This window comes from Theropithecus gelada, chromosome 9 (genome assembly GCF_003255815.1).
Source record: "Theropithecus gelada isolate Dixy chromosome 9, Tgel_1.0, whole genome shotgun sequence".
NCBI classification, from domain to species: Eukaryota; Metazoa; Chordata; class Mammalia; order Primates; family Cercopithecidae; genus Theropithecus; species Theropithecus gelada.
Genome location: NC_037677.1, coordinates 934,282 through 953,127, shown reverse-complemented (window position 1 = coordinate 953,127; position 18,846 = coordinate 934,282). Strand labels below are relative to the sequence as shown.

The window sequence follows — 18,846 nt, the reverse complement described above, 5'->3', positions numbered from 1 at the left end:
TCAAAAAAAAAAAAAAAAAAAAAAGAGCATATGAAATTCCTTTTAATGATTTGCTTAACCCAATGTTTAAAATATTTTATAGTCAACATAAAAAACAATGGGATATTTTATGATTACCTCTTTGAAATTCAGCGTGTATATTTACAGCGTATCTCAATTCAAACTAACCACATGTGATTAAGTTATTCAAATCTCTAACATAAACATTATGATTTACCCACTTTGGGCATTTTCTACTCATTTCCTGTTATTATCCATCCTTCCTTCCAATTATATCACTACGTTACTTACTATAATCTTAGGTAATATATTTACATACATATCTTCTTTCTTCGACTACAGATTTTACTATTTTGAACATTACCTGCTGATTTTCTGTTATTACTGATCCCTCCTCCCATGAACACAATCCTATAGTCAGGCCAGCTCAGCACCTCACTGTCACAGAATGCCTGCCCCACATGCAGCTGAAAGCAAAGCAGGCCGGGCGCGGTGGCTCAAGCCTGTAATCCCAGCACTTTGGGAGGCCGAGATGGGCGGATCACGAGGTCAGGAGATCGAGACCATCCTGGCTAACACGGTGAAACCCCGTCTCTACTAAAAAATACAAAAAACTAGCCGGGCACGGTGGCGGGCGCCTGTAGTCCCAGCTACTCAGGAGGCTGAGGCAGGAGAATGGCGTGAACCCGGGAGGCGGAGCTTGCAGTGAGCTGAGATCCGGCCACTGCACTCCAGCCTGGGCAGCAGAGCGAGACTCCGTCTCAAAAAAAAAAAAAAAAAAAAGCAAAGCAGGACACACCCACAATTTCCCTGAAGCCAACATGCCTCCATCATCTTCATTTACAGAAAAGACTGGCCCAAGTCCCAAGAGTAGCAGATGGTTCTATTAAATGAATATATCAGCATAATGGAAAAATATGCTAACCTTTAAAATACACATAAGGCCTATGTAAACATCTAAATTCCAAGTAGACGGTTACACTGGTGACTTACGCAACAGCAATAGCTCTGTGCCTCAAGGCAAGATCTTACTTCTGGTGTGTCCAGCCCTCTTCATAATCAACTCCCTAGACATTACCAGGTGCAGACACACATCCCTGAAATGCTATTCCTTTCCTTCCAAATGGCTCTCACTTACTCAATAGCCCTAACACCTCCTTACTTTGTTATAGAATGATTCCTTTTCTACAATATTTTAAAATCACTAGCGTGCCCTTCTTTTTAAACAAGTCAGCCTGTTTTGAAAAATAAGTTTTTCTAAAAATAAAGGGGAGGTTTTTTTTTTTTTTTTTTTTTTGAGTCGGAGTCTCACTCCGTCGCCAGGTTGGAGTACAATGGCGCAATCTCTGGTTCAATACAACCTCAGCCTCCTGGGTTCAAGCAATTCTCCTGCCTCAGCCTCCCGAGTAGCTGTGATTACAGGCGCCCACCACCACGCCTGGCTATTTTTGTGTTTTTAGTAGAGACGGGGTTTCACCACATTGGCCGGGCTGGTCTCAAACTCCTGACCTCGTGATCCACCCACCTCGGCCTCCCAAAGTGCTGGGATTACAGGCTTGAGCCACCGCGCCCAGCCAAGGAGAGTATCTTCACAGAGATGAAATGTATTCACAAAAAATTCAGTGTCTTCCATAAAGGTTATTAATAACATAAACAAGATCTTTCCTGTTCAGCTTATTAAGCATTCTAATTATAATCCTAAATACCAAGTCTGAAAATATTTTTCTAAGAGAAAATACTGTCACTTATAAAAATTTACTTCATTTAGATTATTTTTAATATTATAAATAAAATAGTAGAAATCAACATACTTAACCTTGGAATTCAAGGAAGTCGTAGCATTTTTCTAAGTATCTCTTCTAAATATTTCTAAATATGAATGTGAGTATATACAGTTTAGCTTTGTTTCCTGTTTCTTACATACTATGCAGAACTCTCATATATAAATTTTGTTACGAAAACCTCTTTAAAAGCCAAGCATAACCCAAAAATGTTAGAAACCTGGAAGACAGCTTGCCTATTATTTAGGACAGTTTTTAAAAGCTTTAATCACAAGCTTCTAGTAACTCTCAACCAAAACAGTCGTGTGAGTTATGAAGTTTCCACTTTTTTTTTTTTTTTGAGACGGAGTCTTGCTCTGTCTCCTAGGCTGGGGTGCAGTGGCGTGATCTCGGCTCTCTGCAACCTCCATCCCCCAGTTTCAAGCAAGAACCTCGTGCCTCAGCCTCCTGAGTAACTGGGACTATAGGCATGCACCACCATGCCCAGCTAATTTTTATATTTTTAGTAGAGACAGGGTTTCGCCATGTTGACCAGGTTGGTCTCAAACTCCTGACCTCAGGTGATCCACCCACCTCGGCCTCCCAAAGTGCTGGGATTACAGATGTGAGCTATCGTGCCTGGCCTCAACTTTTTATTTTGACATAACTGCAGATTCACAGAAAGTTGCAAAGATGGTCCCTATTTCCCCAGTGGTTAGATCTTACATCATTACAGTACAATTTGTTAATTTCATTAAACCAACAAAATGACATTAGTATAATGTGTGTATAGTTGTCACTCTGTTACATACATAAATTCCTTTAGGTGCCACATGTTCAAGATACGAAACACTCCCCTCACCATACAGATCACCCACTAGTTACTCCAACTCCCTGGCACCATCCCTCGACTCCTGATAACCATTAATCTGTAACCAACTCTACAACTTTGTCATTTTGAGAATGTTACGTAAATATGATCAAAGAGCATGCACCCTTTTTGAGATTTTGTCCACTCAATTTAATGGCTACGATCCAACCAATTTTCTGCATGTATCAAGTTTCTTCCTTTTTATTACTAGCTAGCATCCACAGTATGGACATTTAACCATTTACCATTTGTTTAACCATTCACCTGATGCAAAATATATATACATATATACACATATTTATATATACTTTCCATTTTTTTACTATTACTAATAAAGTTGCCATGAACAATAATATACAGGGTTTTATGTGAACCTAAGTTCTCATTTCTTTTGGATAAACGGCCCAAGGATAAGGGTGCTCAGTCACAGGGTAAATGTATATTTAGCTTTAAAAGAAATCTTGATATATGATTCACACACCAATGTAAGACACCTATTAATGACTCAGTATATTCAGGAAGTTGTGCAATCATTACCACAATCAACTGTACATTTTTATCACCCCAAAAAGAAACCCCACACCCATTTGCCTTCACTCCTCATTCCTCCCACCCACATCCCAGCTAGCCCTAGACAACCACTAATTTACTTTCTCTCCATATGAATCTGCCTGTTCTGGCCATTTCATAAAAATGGAATCATACAATATACGCTCTGGTCTATTACAACTGGCTTCTTTCACTTAGGACAATGATTTCAAAGTCCATCTGTGTTGTAGCATAGTGGTAATGTATTCCCTTTCATTGCTAAATACAACTGATAGACATGTGGTTGTTTTCATTTTTTAGGTTATTATGAATGTTAATGCACAAGTTTGTTATATGTAGATACTTTTATTTCTCTTGGGCATACCTGGAAACAGAATTGCTTATGTTTAATCATGTTTAGTTTTTGTGGTTTTTTTTCCAAGAAAGTGTCAAACTATCAGTATTTTCCAGGGTGGCTGTTTCATTCTACATTCCCATCAACAACACATGAGAGATTCAGTTATCTACATCCTCACCAGCATTTGGTATTGTCACTACTTTTTTATGCAAGTTTATGTCATATATGAGAAATTTTGTGCCATGTATACAACGCATAGTCATCAAGACAGGCAATTTAGGGGGTCCACCACCCCAGTAAATACTGTTATCTTTTTTTTTTTTTTTTGAGACGGAATCTCCCTGTCGCCCAGGCTGGAGTGCAGTGGCGCGATCTGGGCTCACTACAAGCTCCGCCTCCTGGATTCAGGCCATTCTCCTGCCTCAGCCTCCCCAGTAGCTGGGATTACAGGCGTCCACCACCATGTCCAGCTAATTTTTTGTATTTTTAGTAGAGATGGGGTTTCACCATGTTAACCAGGATGGTCTCCATCTCCTAACCTCATGATCCACCTGCCTCAGCCTCCCAAAGTGCTGGGATTACAGGCGTGAGCCACCGCACCTGGCCTAAAATACTACTTTCTTAAGGACACTCACCCTACTCTGAATGTATTCCTTCTATCACACTGTATGTTTGTACCTTTTAACTCTCTTCTCCCTAGCCTCCCTCCTCCCCCAACTCAACCTTCCCAGTCTCTATTATCTATTTTTCTACTGTTTACCTCTATATGTTCACATTTTTTAGCTCCCACACGTAAGTGAGAACATAACTTTTTGTGCCTGGCTTATTTCACTTAAAATAATGGCCTCTGGTTCTATCCATGTTGCTGTGAATGGCATGATTTCATTCTTCTTAGGGCTGAATGGTATTGCAGAGTGTGTGTGTGTGCACATTTTATGTAGTCATCCGTCAATGGGCACTCAGGTTGATTCCACACCTTTGCTATTGCGAACAGTGCTGTGTAAACCTGCAAGTGCAGGCATCCCTGTGTCACTATTTTTTTATTTAGCTGTTCCGTTAGCTGTGTAGTATCTCACTGTGGTCTTAATTTACATTTCCCTGATGGCTAGTGACACTATCTTTTCACGTGCTTGTCATCCACATATCCTCCTCAGTGAGGTGCCTCTTCACTCCCATTTTCTAATAGTATTATTTGGGTTTTTTAGTGTTGAGATTTAAGAGTTCTTTATACTCTATAGTACGAATTATATGTCACATAGGTTAAACTGCAAATCATTTCTCCCAAACTGTTGCTTTTCATTCTAACAGAGTTTTTCACAACACACCTCTTTAATTTTGATAATTTTTTTTCTATGCATCACACTTTTAAAGTCATGATAAGAACTTTTCGTGAATCCCTAGGGGCCAAAAATTTTCTCCTGTTTTCTCCTGAATTTTTTAGTTTTCTGTTTCACATTTAAATTTATTACCTATATGGTACTGACCTTTTTATAAGGTGTAAAATTTAAGTCAATGTTTTTTTTGTTGTTTGTTTTCACCTGTGTATCCAGTTATCCCAGCCCCATTTGTTGAAGATGATCCATCCTAGATTGAACTGCTTTGGACCTTTGTCAAAAAATCAACTCGCTATATTTGTATGGGGTTTTCTTGGTTCTCTATTCTGTTTCACTGACCTACATATTTATCCTTCCACCAACAGCAGTGATATGGTTTGGCTATGTCCCCATCTAAATCTCATCTTGAATTCCCATGTGTTGTGGGAAGGACCCAGTGGGAGGTAACTGAATCATGGAGGGGCAGGTCTTTCCCGTGCTGTTCTCGTGATAGTGAGTAAGTCTCACCAGATCTGACGGTTCTATAAGGGGGAGTTTTCCTGCACAAGCTCTCCCTCTCTGCCTGCCGCCATCCAGGTAGGATGTGACTCACTCCTCCCTGACTCACTCCTCCTTGCCTTCTGCCATGATTGTGAGACCTCCCCAGCCATGTGGAACTGTAAGTCCAATAAACCTCTTTCCTTTGTAAATTGCCCAATCTCAGGTATGTCTTTATCAGCAGTATGAAAATAGACTAATAGAAGCACTTTCTATTATTGTTCTGTATAAGTCTTAAAATCAGTTACAGTGATTCCTATTAAATCTTTCTCCATTTTGTTACAGCTGTTCTAGTCCTTTGTCCTTTTACATTTTAGAATAATCTTTTACATATCTACAAAAATCGTGCTGGGATCTTGATAGGAATTGTGTTAAATCTGTACATCAATCTGGGGAGAAATGGTATATTTATTGAGTGTTTTAATCTATGAATACAGTATTTATTAAGATCTTACTTTCCTCAATGCCAAGGTTTTTTTCTGCATAAAAGTCCTAGTATCGGGCCGGACACAGTGGCTCACCCCCATAATCTAAGCACTTTGGGAGGCAGAGGCGGGCGGATCACGAGATCAGGAGATCGAGACCACCCTGGCTAACACGGTGAAACCCCGTCTCTACTAAAAAATACAAAAACTTAGCCGGGCGAGGTGGCGGCGCCTGTGGTCCCAGCTACTCAGGAGGCTGAGGCAGGAGAATGGCAGGAACCCGGGGGGCGGAGCTTGCAGTGAGCTGAGATCCATCCACTGCACTCCAGCCTGGGCGACAGAGCGAGACTCCCTCTCAAAAAAAACAAAACAAACAAAAAAAAGTCCTATGTATCTTCTCCATTTTACACTAACGTCTCTCTTTTTTGTGTGTAAGTTTAAATGCTACTGCATTTTTATTTTGGTTTCCTCATGTTAACTGCTAGTATAAATACAACTGGATTTTATGTATTAAACGTGTACGTTCTTGCTGAACTTACTTAAATTTCAGGATTTTTTGTGGATTCCTTGGGATTTTCTATGTCAACTATTATGTCATCTAAAAAAAAAAAGGACAGTTTTATTTCTTCCTTTGTGGTTTGTAAGCCTTCTGTTTCCTTTTACTACCTTATTGATTTGGCTACAAATCCCAGTACTATCTTAAATTACTATAGTGACAGCAAACATCCTTGCTTTGCCCTGAATATTTGGGTGAAAATAGTGTTATTCACCATTAAGTTTGATGCTAGCTGTAGATTTTTTTGTAGATGCCGTTTATCAAATTGAAAACGTTTCCCTCTATCATTTATTTTCTGGGTTTCTTTCACAAATGAGTGCTGAATTCTATCATGTTTTTTCCGAGTAGCTTTTCTTTTTTGACCTACTGACAGGACCAATTACACTGATGACTTTCAAATATTGATCCAACCTTGCAGCCACAAAATAAACTGCACTTTGCATGGTGTATCATTCATTCTCTCTCCCTCTCTTCTCTCCTTTGCCTTCTTTTCCTGCCTTCTTCCAGGGTAAACATTTTTTATAATTTCATATTTATTTACCTACAGTATTTCTGAGTTTGCCTCTTTTGTATAACTTTTTTAGTGGTAGCTCTAGGTTTTTTTTTTTTTTTTTTTTTGAGACGGAGTCTTGCTCTGCCGCCCAGGCTGGAGTACAGTGGCCGGATCTCAGCTCACTGCAAGCTCCGCCTCCCGGGTTCACGCCATTCTCCTGCCTCAGCCTCCCGAGTAGCTGGGACTACAGGCGCCTGCCACCTCGCCCGGCTAGTTTTTTGTATTTTTAGTAGAGACGGGGTTTCACCGTGTTAGCCAGGATGGTCTCGATCTCCTGACCTCGTGATCCGCCCATCTCGGCCTCCCAAAGTGCTGGGATTACAGGCTTGAGCCACCGCGCCCGGCCAGCTCTAGGTTTTACATTATACATTTACAACTTATTGTAGTCTACTGATTATCAACATTTTACCAGTTCACATAAATTATAAAACCTTACTTTCCTCTATGCTTCTTTACCTTTCCCCATTTATAACGTAATCATAAATATATCCTCCACATACACTGAGAACCACACCACAGTTATGCTTCAAATTCCAAACGTAATTTAGAAAATAAATGAATGCTGAATCGACCGATATTTTTGCTGTCCATTGTTTGTTCTTCCCTCCTGATGTTCCCACATTTCTTTTATCATTTCCTTTCAGTTTAGAGAATTTCCTTTACTTGTTATTTTCACAGACTAGATCAGCTGGAGATAAATCATGTGAAGGAAATTTTCACTTGACATAAATTTCTGAGTTGATAGTCCTTTTCCTTCAGCACCTGAAAAATGTCCTGCCACTTCCTTATGCCCTCCACAAGATCCACTGTCAGGCCAGGCACGGTGGCTCACGACTGTAATCCCAGCAGGCGTGGGGGAAGCCGAGGCGGGCAGATCACCTGAGGTCAGGAGTTCAAGACCAGCCTGGCTAGCATAGTGAAACCCCGTCTCTACTAAAAATACAAAACTAGCCAGGGGTGGTGTGGCGTTGCCTGTAGTCCCAGCTGCTTGGGAGGCTGGGGCAGGAGCACTGCTTGAACCTGGGAGGCAGAGGTTGTAGTGAGCTGAGATCACACCACTGCACTCCAGCCTGGGTGACAGAGCAAGACTCCATATCAAAAAAAAAAAAAAAAAGATCCATTGTCACTCAAATTGTTTCCCACTACAGGTCAAGTGGTATCTCTCTTACCACTCTTCTGTCTTCAGTTTTCAGAAGTTTGCCTGGATGTGTCTTAGCATCTTTGTGTTTATCTTCTTTGGGCTTATGCTGCTTCTTGAGTCTGAAGGCGTATGGCTTGCCAAATTTAGGAAACATACAGCAGTGATTTCTTCAGACACGTTCCCCCACCTCCACATCCCCCCACCCTGTCCTCTTTCTAGACCTCTGACGACACAAATATTGCATCTTCTGTTAAAGTCCCACGGCCCCTGAGGCTCTGCTCACTTTTTTCCAGTCTACTTTCTCTCTGCTGTTCAGACTGGGTAACTTCGGTTGTTCTGTCTTCAAACTGACAGCTTCTTTTGTCTTTCCTCTCCTTTCTGCTGCTGAGGCATCCACGGAATTTATTTCACATATTCTATTTTTCCCTTCTAAAATGTTGTGTTTCTTTTTTACATCCTGTATTTTCTTCCTGAGGCTATTTGTCATTTGTCTCGAATGTTAATTGGTTATTGAAACATTTTTACGATCGCTGCTTTAAGGTCCTTGTTAAATAATTCTAAAGTCTGTGTCATCTCTACGTTGGCATCAGTGGTCTTTTCTTATTCAGGCTGATATTTTCCTATGAGTGTGGTGAGGTTTTTCCATAACTGTGGTGTGGTTCTCAGTGTATATGGAGGAAATATTTATGATTACGTTATAAATGGGGAAGGTAAAGCAGCATAGAGGAAAGTAAGATTTTTATACTTTACGCGATTTTCCATTGAAATCCTGACATCAGACTCAGGATCTGATGTAAGTCTTCTGTTAGAGCAGGCCTCTGCCAGGTGGATGTGGACAGTGAGGTGGAAGTTGAGATTCCCACTCAGCCTCCACGGACCCCTGCATGAGAAGGGAAGTTCAGCCTCCTCCCAAACCTCCACTCCCACCACCAAGGCTGAATCAGGGCTGCCTCCTGCTGCTCCCTACACAGTCTCCCCCACACCACGGAGGGGTGGCCTCATGACCACAGGGCAGCAGTAAAGTTCTTGAGTTTTGCAAGGTCCCTCTTATGACATCCTAGCAGGAAGGAGGCTGTGCTCTGTCACCACCCAGAAGTAAAACCCCAGCTCCTCAGCCAGCCTTCTCTGACAGCAACCCTGCAGGGAGGAGCATCTCATCCCAGCTTGTCATGAGTAGGAATCTGAAGTACCTGCCCAGCCTCTGATTAGCAGGGTGAGGGTGGTGCTGCAGTGTTTCCTACGGTATTTAGCTGGAGGAAAGCATTCACCGTTGAAAAGTTCTCCGCTACGTAGGCTGCCCCTTTCCTGGTCTTTCAGCCAGACAGCAGGCTTTTCTTGGGCCTTGTTTTGTCTGAGCCCTTTTATACCTGCACTGCTAGCTTATCCAGCACAACGTGTGAGATACATGAGGCAAAAAGAAAACCCAGAGAACTAAGTTTCGTGTCATTTCTGTGGTCCCAATGTACGAAGCAAGCCTACTTTCTTTTCTCCATCTTTCAGTCTTTTTTTTTTTTTTTTTTTGACAGAGTCTTGCTCTATTCTCTAGGCTGGAGTGCAGTGGCGCACAATCTCGGCTCACTGCAACCTCTGTCTGCTAGGTTCAAGCAATTCTCCTGCCTCAGCTTCCCGAGTAGCTGGGACTACAGGCACCCACCAGCACACCTGGTTACTGTATTTTCAGTGGAGACGGGGTTTCACCATATTGGCCAGGTTGGTCCCGAACTCCTGACCTTGTGATCCGCCTGCCTCAGCCTCCCAAAGTGCTGGGATTACAGGCGTGAGCCACTGCACCCAGCCCACTCTTACATTTGTTTTATATATGGCCAGTGTTTTTAGATGTACATAGTGGGAGGAATAAGGAAAAATAAGTCTCCATCTTTCTGCAAGCACAAAGTCAAGAATCATCTTTTATTCTGAAATTGCATATGTGTAGGCCTATTTTTAAAGGAGAAGAAAGCAAGTCTTGCTTTACAACATAAAACACAGTTACTTTGTAGTTTATAGAGTATGTTTTGTAAAGGAAAAAAAGAAACCACATCAAAAGCCTGTGAAAGCTGTCCTGATACGGCCTCAGAGAACAAGGGAGACTTTGTCTTCAGTTAAATGAAGCAAATAAAACCAGCAAAGGGTTTCCCTTCCCTCTCTTAAGAACTTCATCTGTAGAAACATTCCTCTGCATTCCAGACATTCTACAAGCTGGTTACCAAAAATGCAGAGATTACAATATCAACTCTCCTTTCTCATCAAAATTATAAGTTTTGGATCACTTATTTTATCTCACTGGGTTTTCCAGCCTCTCCATAAGTTACATGGTGTTCTCTTTGGTTTAGCTTGCTTTCTTCGCCACTTCACAAAATAATCAATACCGCTCGCAATCTTTTTCTGCTGATCAACTGCAACCAAATGTATGCATTTCCTATAATCATCTCCATGGAACTTGGCACCAAATACAGACTTTTTCATACTGCAGTAATCTTATCGTCTCTGTATTCACACCCTCCACATTTCTTCCCAGCGTCTGTGCTGGTCCTATCACCACTTCTTTCCTTTCACACCAGATCCTCCATGGAAACTCAGTCCTTGGCCCCCCACCAAAAAAAAGCTCAAGACCAGAAGTGTTTCAGAATTCAGACGCTTTCAGATTTTGGAATATCCACATATACATAATGAGATATCCTAGGGATGGGACCCAAGGCTAAACACAAAGTTCATTTATGTTTCATATATACCTCATGCACATAGCCTGAAGGTAATTTTTTTTTTTTTTTTTTTTTAGATAGAGTCTCCACTGTAGCCCAGGATGGAGTACGGTGGCACAATCTCGGTTCACTGCAACCTCCGTCTCCCGGGATCAAGCAATTATCCTGCCTCAGCCTCCCAAGTAGCTGGAATTACAGGCACCCAACACCATGCCCAGCTAATTTTTGTATTTTTAGGGGAGAGGGGGTTTCCCATGTTGGCAAGGCTGGTTTCGAACTCCTGGCCTCAAGTGGTCTACCCAGCTCGGCCTCCCAAAGTGCTGGGATTACATGCGTGAGCCACCACGCCAGGCCCCCTGAAGGTAATTTTATTTTGCCCTAGGGGATCCTGAATAAACTATGTTGCAAACCCACATTTTAACTACAACCTGTCTGTCACAAAGTGAGGTGTGGAAATTTCCACTTGTGTCGTGTTAGCACTCAAAAAGGTTTGGATTTTGGAGCACTATGGATTTTGAATTTTTGGATTAGGATGCTCAACCGGTAGTAGCAAAAATCTTATTTAAATGTTTAATAACCAGTTTAGGGGGTTTTCAGGTTGGTATCATGGGAAGAGGGGCAAGGAAGTGGCAGGTGTTTGTAAAACAACTACTTAAATGGTATACCATGGATCTAAAATAGACAAGGGAAGTGAAAACAGAAAGAATTAATGGAGACATACTGGAAGAAAGTTGGTGGACTGGCAGATCTACCAGAGGCTGAAGAGCTACTACAAATAATTGCTGTAAGGCTTAAATGGATCAATAAACACAAAGAGTCACTAATCCTCATAACATCCCTATGAGACAGAGTTCTCAAATCCAATTAAGAGCCTTTCAATACAGTCATATCATCGCTTAAGGATAGGGACAGGTTCTAAGAGATGCGTCGTTAGGTGATTTCGTCACTGTGGAAACATCAGAGTATACTTACACAAAGCTAGATGTACAGCCTACTCCACACCTAGGCTAGATGGCTGAGCCTGCTGCTCCTAGCCTACAACCCTGCACAGCATGTTACCGTATTGAATACTGCAAGCAACTATAACACAATGGTATCTATTTGTGTATCTAAACATAACTACACATAGAAAAGGTACAGTAAAAATAGAGTATTACAATCTTATGGTACCACCATCTTACATGAGGTCTGTTGTTGACCAAAACATCATTTGTTATGTGGCATCCAATTGTATTTAACAGACTAAACACTAATAAACTGATTATAGAATGTAAAGAGAAAAAACACACTTCTTCACTCCAAATATAACCATCTTTAACCTCTATGCACTGTTTTACCTAAATATAAACAGAGAGAAACCTGAGATTCCAAAACGTAATTATTTTCCTTCAAAATATTGACATTTACCCAATATTATTGGGCAGATTACCATATTAAAAAGAAGGCTTATGTAGATTAAATGTTCTTCTGGTTTTTAATAAAACAGTATTTTCAAGAAACTATAAATAGTCCCTTCTAAAAATTCAATCTCTTTATCCTACCATGGATTTCACAGAATAAACTCTCCTTCTGAACTCTTGACTGATTTACAGTCTGTCCAAATCATCTGCCCCTAGTATATGTTGCCATGCCATGTACGTAATATACCCCTACTGTTTGTAAGCAGTCAGAAACAATAGGCACACAGCTTTGATGCAGCACAGTGCTCTCCACAAAGCAGGCACTGGTCAAACATTCAACAAATTAATGAAACCCATAAACACATTTTGTGTTAGCAAGCTAAATTCCTCATCTTTAGAAATGCTGTAATATTGGGCCAGGCATGGTGGCTCACGCCTGTAATCCCAACCCTTTGGGAGGCTGAGGCAGGTGGATCACCTGAGGTCAGGAGTTCAAGACCAGCCTGGCCAACATGGTGCAACCCCTTCTCTACTAAAATACAAAAATCAGCTGGCCGTGATGGTACACGCCTCCCAACTACCCAGGAGGCTGAGGCACGAGAATTGTTCCACCCTGGGAAGTGGAGGCTGCAGTGAGCTGAGATCATGCCACTGCACTCCAGCCTGGGAGACAGAAATGCTGTAATATTAAATAGCATCAATACACACTTAGCTTTCTGCTCTTTCTCAATAGATTCTTTTCTATATTTTTTTTCCTTTTCTTTTTTTTTTTTTTTTTTTGAGACAGAGTCTCACTCTGTCACCCAGGCTGGAGTGCAGTGACGTTATCTCGCCTTACCGCAACCTCTGCCTCCTGAGTTCAAGTGATTCTCCTGCCCCAGCCTCCCGAGTAGATGGGATTACAAGTGCTCACCACCATGCCCAGCTGATTTTTGCATTTTTAGTAGAGATGGGGCTTCACCATGTTGGCGAGGGTGGTCTTGAACTGCTGACCTCAAGTGATCCACCCGCCTCGGCCTCTCAAAGTGCTGGGATTACAGGTGTGAGCCACCATGCCCTGCCAACGAATTCTTAATTTACATTTTCATTTGAAACAAAAAAACACAAAACATTACTTTCAGTTTCATATCCAGTAGGATTTTAAACATTTTTCTTTCATCGAAGCAAAAACACTTGCTTAAATGGTTAATTTCATAAATGTCAATCAAATGCAAAATGGTTAAGGAATATAATTTCCACATGGCATTAAAAATAAATTGGAGAAATAAATTGAAAATTGAATAAAATGTGATGGAATTTCCACCAGAAGTTTAATCAAGTTTGTAGTAACATTTTATCATAATAACACTGTTAGATGAATTCCTAATGGGCTGAGACACCAAATTCAACTTCTGAGCAATATCGCGGAAGAGAATGGTCTCTATAGGCAACCTCAGAAATCTGTCATCAGAATTAACCTGCTTAAAATATTTTGTCATTGACGAAATGAAGGCATGGAATACATACGCCATCAATTCTGTGGATGACAATGAATTAGGAAATATCATTAATCGGATAAATAGCCATCAAGATTTTCAAAAGATCTCAGTAGTTAAAAGAACAAGTTTAAACCAAGGATGAAATTCAACAGATGTAAAATCTTTTCCCTGAAAAAATAAGACAAGATAAATAAGAAAACTCTTAGTTTCAACTCGGGGAAAGGGTCTTAGGGATTTTAGTTCAGGGCAAACGCCCAAAGTGAACAGTCTAACATAGCTACCCAAGAAGAGGAGAAGGGAAACACACTCACTCAAGATCTCCCATATACAGCACTTTGCAAGAATGGCTGGCATATATTACATAACATAACCTTCCCAATAACAAAATGAGGCTGATATGAACACCATGTTAGAGGACAGGAAGTGGGGACTTAGGAAGGCCTCCCCAAGGTCATGCTGCTGTTATGAGACGTGGCCAGTGTACACGAGTTCCTACTCTGTCTCCTGTGAGCAGTATTAATAGAAAGGCAGCGTCCAAACCCAGGGGATAACAGACAACTCAATTTGTTCCACATTGGTCAGTTCATATTTACATACCGTGTTCAACTCCTGGGACATTTCAAAAGCTATTTTGAAAGACTCGAATTTGATCAGGAAAGTAACCAGAACAATGTGCGTGTGTGCTGGGGTTGGGGGAAGTTCAGAAGAGGAAGAAAGATCCTGGAGATATAACTATCTTGAGCTTTCTCATTCAGAGGTAAACAATTCCTGCAATACTTTTATGACCGTAACTCACAGGCCAACATACTGAATTTAAGAGAAAAACACTTGAACGTCAATAAATGAAACTTCTAAGCAATTAACACTTTTCTACAATGGTATCAGCTTCAAGGGACAAATGTTTTACCGTTTAAGATAAATGACAAAATCTCTAAAAACCTGGCAGACCTTATGATATTTTCGCTCACAACCTGAAAAATTTTATTTATTCAACTTTGTTTAGTAAATGAGTACATTATTGTTGCTCTTGTGTTATTCCGGTGAACAGCTGTCTTAAAATAATGTTTCCCTCCAGCGGTGGCTGCTTACAGGGGGAAAGGAAGGAAAAGGAAGTCTTCAAAAGAGGAACAATATCATGGCGCTGTGTTAATCACTTCAGCATCCGCCACTCTGCACTCACCACCCTTCTTGAAGCTGACCATCCCCACTCTCTGGATAGAAGGAAAGCCATTCTCCTCTCCGAAGGGCCTCCCAAGTGCTTCCCTGGAGACGCACTTCCCCGGGATGCCCAGGCCGAAGCAAAGGGGGAGGGGAGAGACCCCGGGTCGAACCCTTCTGCCCCCAACCCCTCCAGCACCGCCCCGGGCCCTCCAGCGCCCCCAACTCTTCCTGGACTCCGACCTCTTCTGCACTGCCCCGGGCCCCGATCCCTCCCGCACCCTGGTCCCTCTGGCACCGCCACGGACTTCTCCTGCGCCCCGACTTCTCCTGCACCCTTAACCCTTCTGCACCCCCGCCCTTCCTGCACCGCCACGGGCCCTCCAGGGACCCGACCCCTCCTGCACCACCATGGATCCTCTGCATTCCGAGCCCACCTGCACCCATCCCCCACTATGCCCCGACTGCCCCTGCACCCCCTTGAGCCCTGCAGTGTCCCGACTCCTCTTCGGGGCATCCGGGGAAGGACTCGGCGCCCGACAGGTAGGAAGATGGCGGCACTCACCTGTCACAGCAGCCGCGCCCGCCACCCCCGGAGCCAGCCCGGGTCGCGCACAGCCAGTGAGTTCCTACGACGCGGCCCCCAGTACTGACCCGAAGACGCGCAGGACACCGGCTGTCCTCGCACTGCCCCGACCCCACAACCCCAACCTAGCACTAATGCACTTCCGGCGGCGCCGGAAGTCCCGCGCCTCTGGGGCCGCCGGAAGCCGCCCCACACCTCCGTCCCACACCCGGCGGCGCCGGAAGTCACGCCCCAGCTTCCGCCCCGCAGCCCCGAGGGGTCCGAGCGCGCTGGAGACCCCTTTCGGCTGCTGGGCCAACGCCCCCATCCTGGTCACCTACTCCTGCCGCCGAGCGGGTCGCGAGAGGTGGCCTCGGAGGTCGTAGCTACTCACCGGCGGGGCGCTCCGAGTCCATCTGCCCCGCAGCCTGGCAACCGAGGCGGGAGGGTAGCGAGCCTGCGGTGGGGTCCGCCTGAGGCCTGAGACCCGGGGCCGTCTGCGCTCGGGGCTGTGCTGCCGGCCGCCCGGTAGCCTGGCGGGGACGGCGCGGTCAGTGTTCGGCTCCTCCGCAGTGACTCACCCGCGTCCTGAAGCTTTTGATCACCATTGGCTGGGAAGGAAAAACAGAATCAGCTGTTCCCTGCGAAAGGTGGGACTTGGGCCGCTTTTTTCTTAGAATCTAGGTTGGAAACGCCGCATGATGGTCTTTACGTAAACAGCCGTCTCAACGCTCTGCAGAAAGCTCTAGCCGCGCCTAGAGTAAATCAAGAGCGTGAAAGCATTTTTTTTCTATGTAGGTTAACATTCCTGCTCCTTCCTTTAAAAATGAAGCTCAAGGCCGGGCGCGGTGGCTCACGCCTGTAATCCCAACACTTTAGGAGGCCAAGGCGTTCGTATCACGAGATCAGGAGTTCGAGACCAGCCGGGCCAGTGTGGTGAAACACTATCTCTGTAAAAATACAAAAATTAGACAAGCATGATGGTGCGCGCCTGTAGTCCCAGCTACTCAGAAGGCTGAGGCAGGAGAATCGCTTGAACCCGGGAGGCGGAGGTTGCGGTGAGCCGAGATCGCGCCTCTGCACTCCAGCCTGGGACAGAGCGAGACTCCGTCTCAAAAAAAAAAAAAAACAAAAACAAAAATGAAGCTCAAGAAGAGTCAGAAGCGGTAACTTGTTTGTTGCACGAGAAACAAATTTAGCATTCTATTTAGGGGATCCAGATTACCGAAAAAAAAAAAAAGTGAAGTTATTTCTGCATTAAGCATATTAATAAAACTTTATCACTAAAAACAATTCTGTAAGAGGAACGCCAGGGAAAAAATATTTGACTTTAGAGAAGTCATTTTTGAAACTTTTAGAGGTTGTGACATTTAAGTAACATGATTTTATTTAGTGCCTGGTATGCAAAGACATTCTGCTGGGCATAGCAACAAATAGAAAGCTTTATAAATCGCGGTGTCCCATCTAACCCACATTCTAATAGGTGATTTTATTTTGCAGCACTGCACCACAGTCAGGTAACACCAAGAATATCGTTAATGTAATTTTTTAATTTGATATATTTAGGATTCCACAAAAGTCACTGAAAATAACTGAGTGAATGACATGTCACAGAACAAGGGAAAGAAATCATTTTTTGAGGGTCAGTCGCCTTACATCTTTTGTAACTAATTTAATCCCCAAAAGAATCCAATAAAGTAGAAGTTACTCTGAATTGAATTTTAAGCATGGGAATGTTGAAATTACTTGTCAAAAGTGAAAAATAACAGTGCATCTGGGCAAAGACTAAAGGCTGACATCAGAGCCCATGTTCTTTTCACTGTTAATGTGCTAGGGCTGCAGTAACAAAATACTGCAAACTAGGCAGCTTAAACAAATTTATTGTCAGAGGTCTGACTTGAAATCCAAAATCAAGGTATTGGCAGGGTTGGTTCCTTCTGAAAGCTGTGGTGGGAGCCTGTTAATGCTCTCAGCGTCTGGGCATTCCTTGACTTGTGGCAGCATATCCCCACCAGTCTTCACATGACGTTTTCCATGTCCGTGTCTGTCTGCACACTTAGCATTCTTTTTATGAGGACATCAGTCATATTGGAGTAGGGTAGGCCCTGCTCCAATATGACCTCATGTTAACCAATCATATCCACAACAACCCTGTTTCCAAATAAGGTCACATTGTATAATACTGGAAGTGAGGTCTTTAACACATGAATTTGAAGGGGGGATACAATTTAACCCATAACACCCTGTATCCTGAAATAACTATCCAGTATAATTTTTTTTAAAGACACAAAACTAGCCGAAATTATAAAAAGTTACAATTGCAATCCTGGTATCCAATTACATACTCATGCAGAAGCTGCAGGGAATCTTGTCTCAGAAAACCAATTTCTATCTTGTCCCATGTCCATCTATGCAAAATACATGTAATTTGTCCCTGACACAGGGCAACAATGCTGAATTTACTAAGACTCATTTATGAGCATAGTTTGATAGGGAATTAAGATTTACTAGGTATTCTGTCATTGTCCTCATTACTGATTATTTTAACTGTGCCTGAAACACTTGGATAGTTAGTTCACTATAGTGTTATAACCTGTTTGACATGTTGCTTTATAATCATTCTTAAGTTATATATATATATATACACACACACACACATATATGTCTCATGTAACAGGCACAGCTCTTTTCGTGTGTATCACTTTATTGCACTTCACAGGTATCATGTTTCTTACAAAGTGGAGATTTGTGGCAGCCCTACATGGAGCATGTCTGTCGGCACCATTTTTCTAACCGTATGTGCTCACTTCATGTCTCTGTGTCATGGTAATTCTTGGAATGTTTCAAATGTTTCCATTATTATATCAGTTATGGTGATCTGTGATTAGTGATCTTTGATATTACTGTCGTAATTGTTTGGGGGGCACCATGAACCACCCCTATATAAGACAGCACACTGAGTCAATAAATGTTGTATGTGTTCTGACCATTCTACTGACCAACTGCCTCCCTATCTGTCTCCTTCTGCTCAGAACTCCCTATCCTTGACACACGGCAATACTGAAATTAGGGGCCAGGCATGGTGGTGGCTCATGCCTGTAGTCCCAGCTACTTGGGAGACTGAAGCAGGAGGATTGCTCGAGCCCAGGAGTTCAAGGCTGCAGTGAGCCATGATCACGCCACTGCACTTCAGCATGGGCAGCAAAGCAAGACCCTGACTCAAAAAAAAAAAAAAATCTGGCAATTAATAGCCCTAAAATGGCTACTAAGTGTTTCATAAAAGAATGAGTTGCACATCTCTTACTTTAAATCAAAAGCTAGAAATGATTAATGATTAAGCATACTGAGGAAGGCATGTTGAAACAGCCAAGTTGTGAACGCAAAGGAAAAGTTCTTGAAGGAAATTTGAAGTGCTCCTCCAGTGAATACACAAATGATAAGAAAATAAAACAGCTTTATTGCTGATACGGAGAAACTTTCAGT

The 18,846-nt window shown here is 42.7% G+C and overlaps 1 protein-coding gene across 4 annotated transcripts in view; it reads right to left on the bottom strand.

The window, feature by feature from the left end:
• Positions 1 to 18,846, bottom strand: part of WDR37 (WD repeat domain 37) — an 82,119-nt gene that overhangs the window by 59,291 nt on the left and 3,982 nt on the right. For 2 of the 4 annotated variants that reach the window (XM_025395640.1, XM_025395642.1), the window contains exon 1: positions 15,364 to 15,530. The exons of 1 other annotated variant lie outside the window; for it this stretch is intronic. The gene's annotated coding sequence lies outside the window, so the exon portion shown is untranslated. Of the gene's footprint in view, positions 1 to 15,363; positions 15,531 to 15,757; positions 15,975 to 18,846 lie in introns of those variants that run through there. One more of the 4 variants, XM_025395641.1, reaches the window with a different exon arrangement.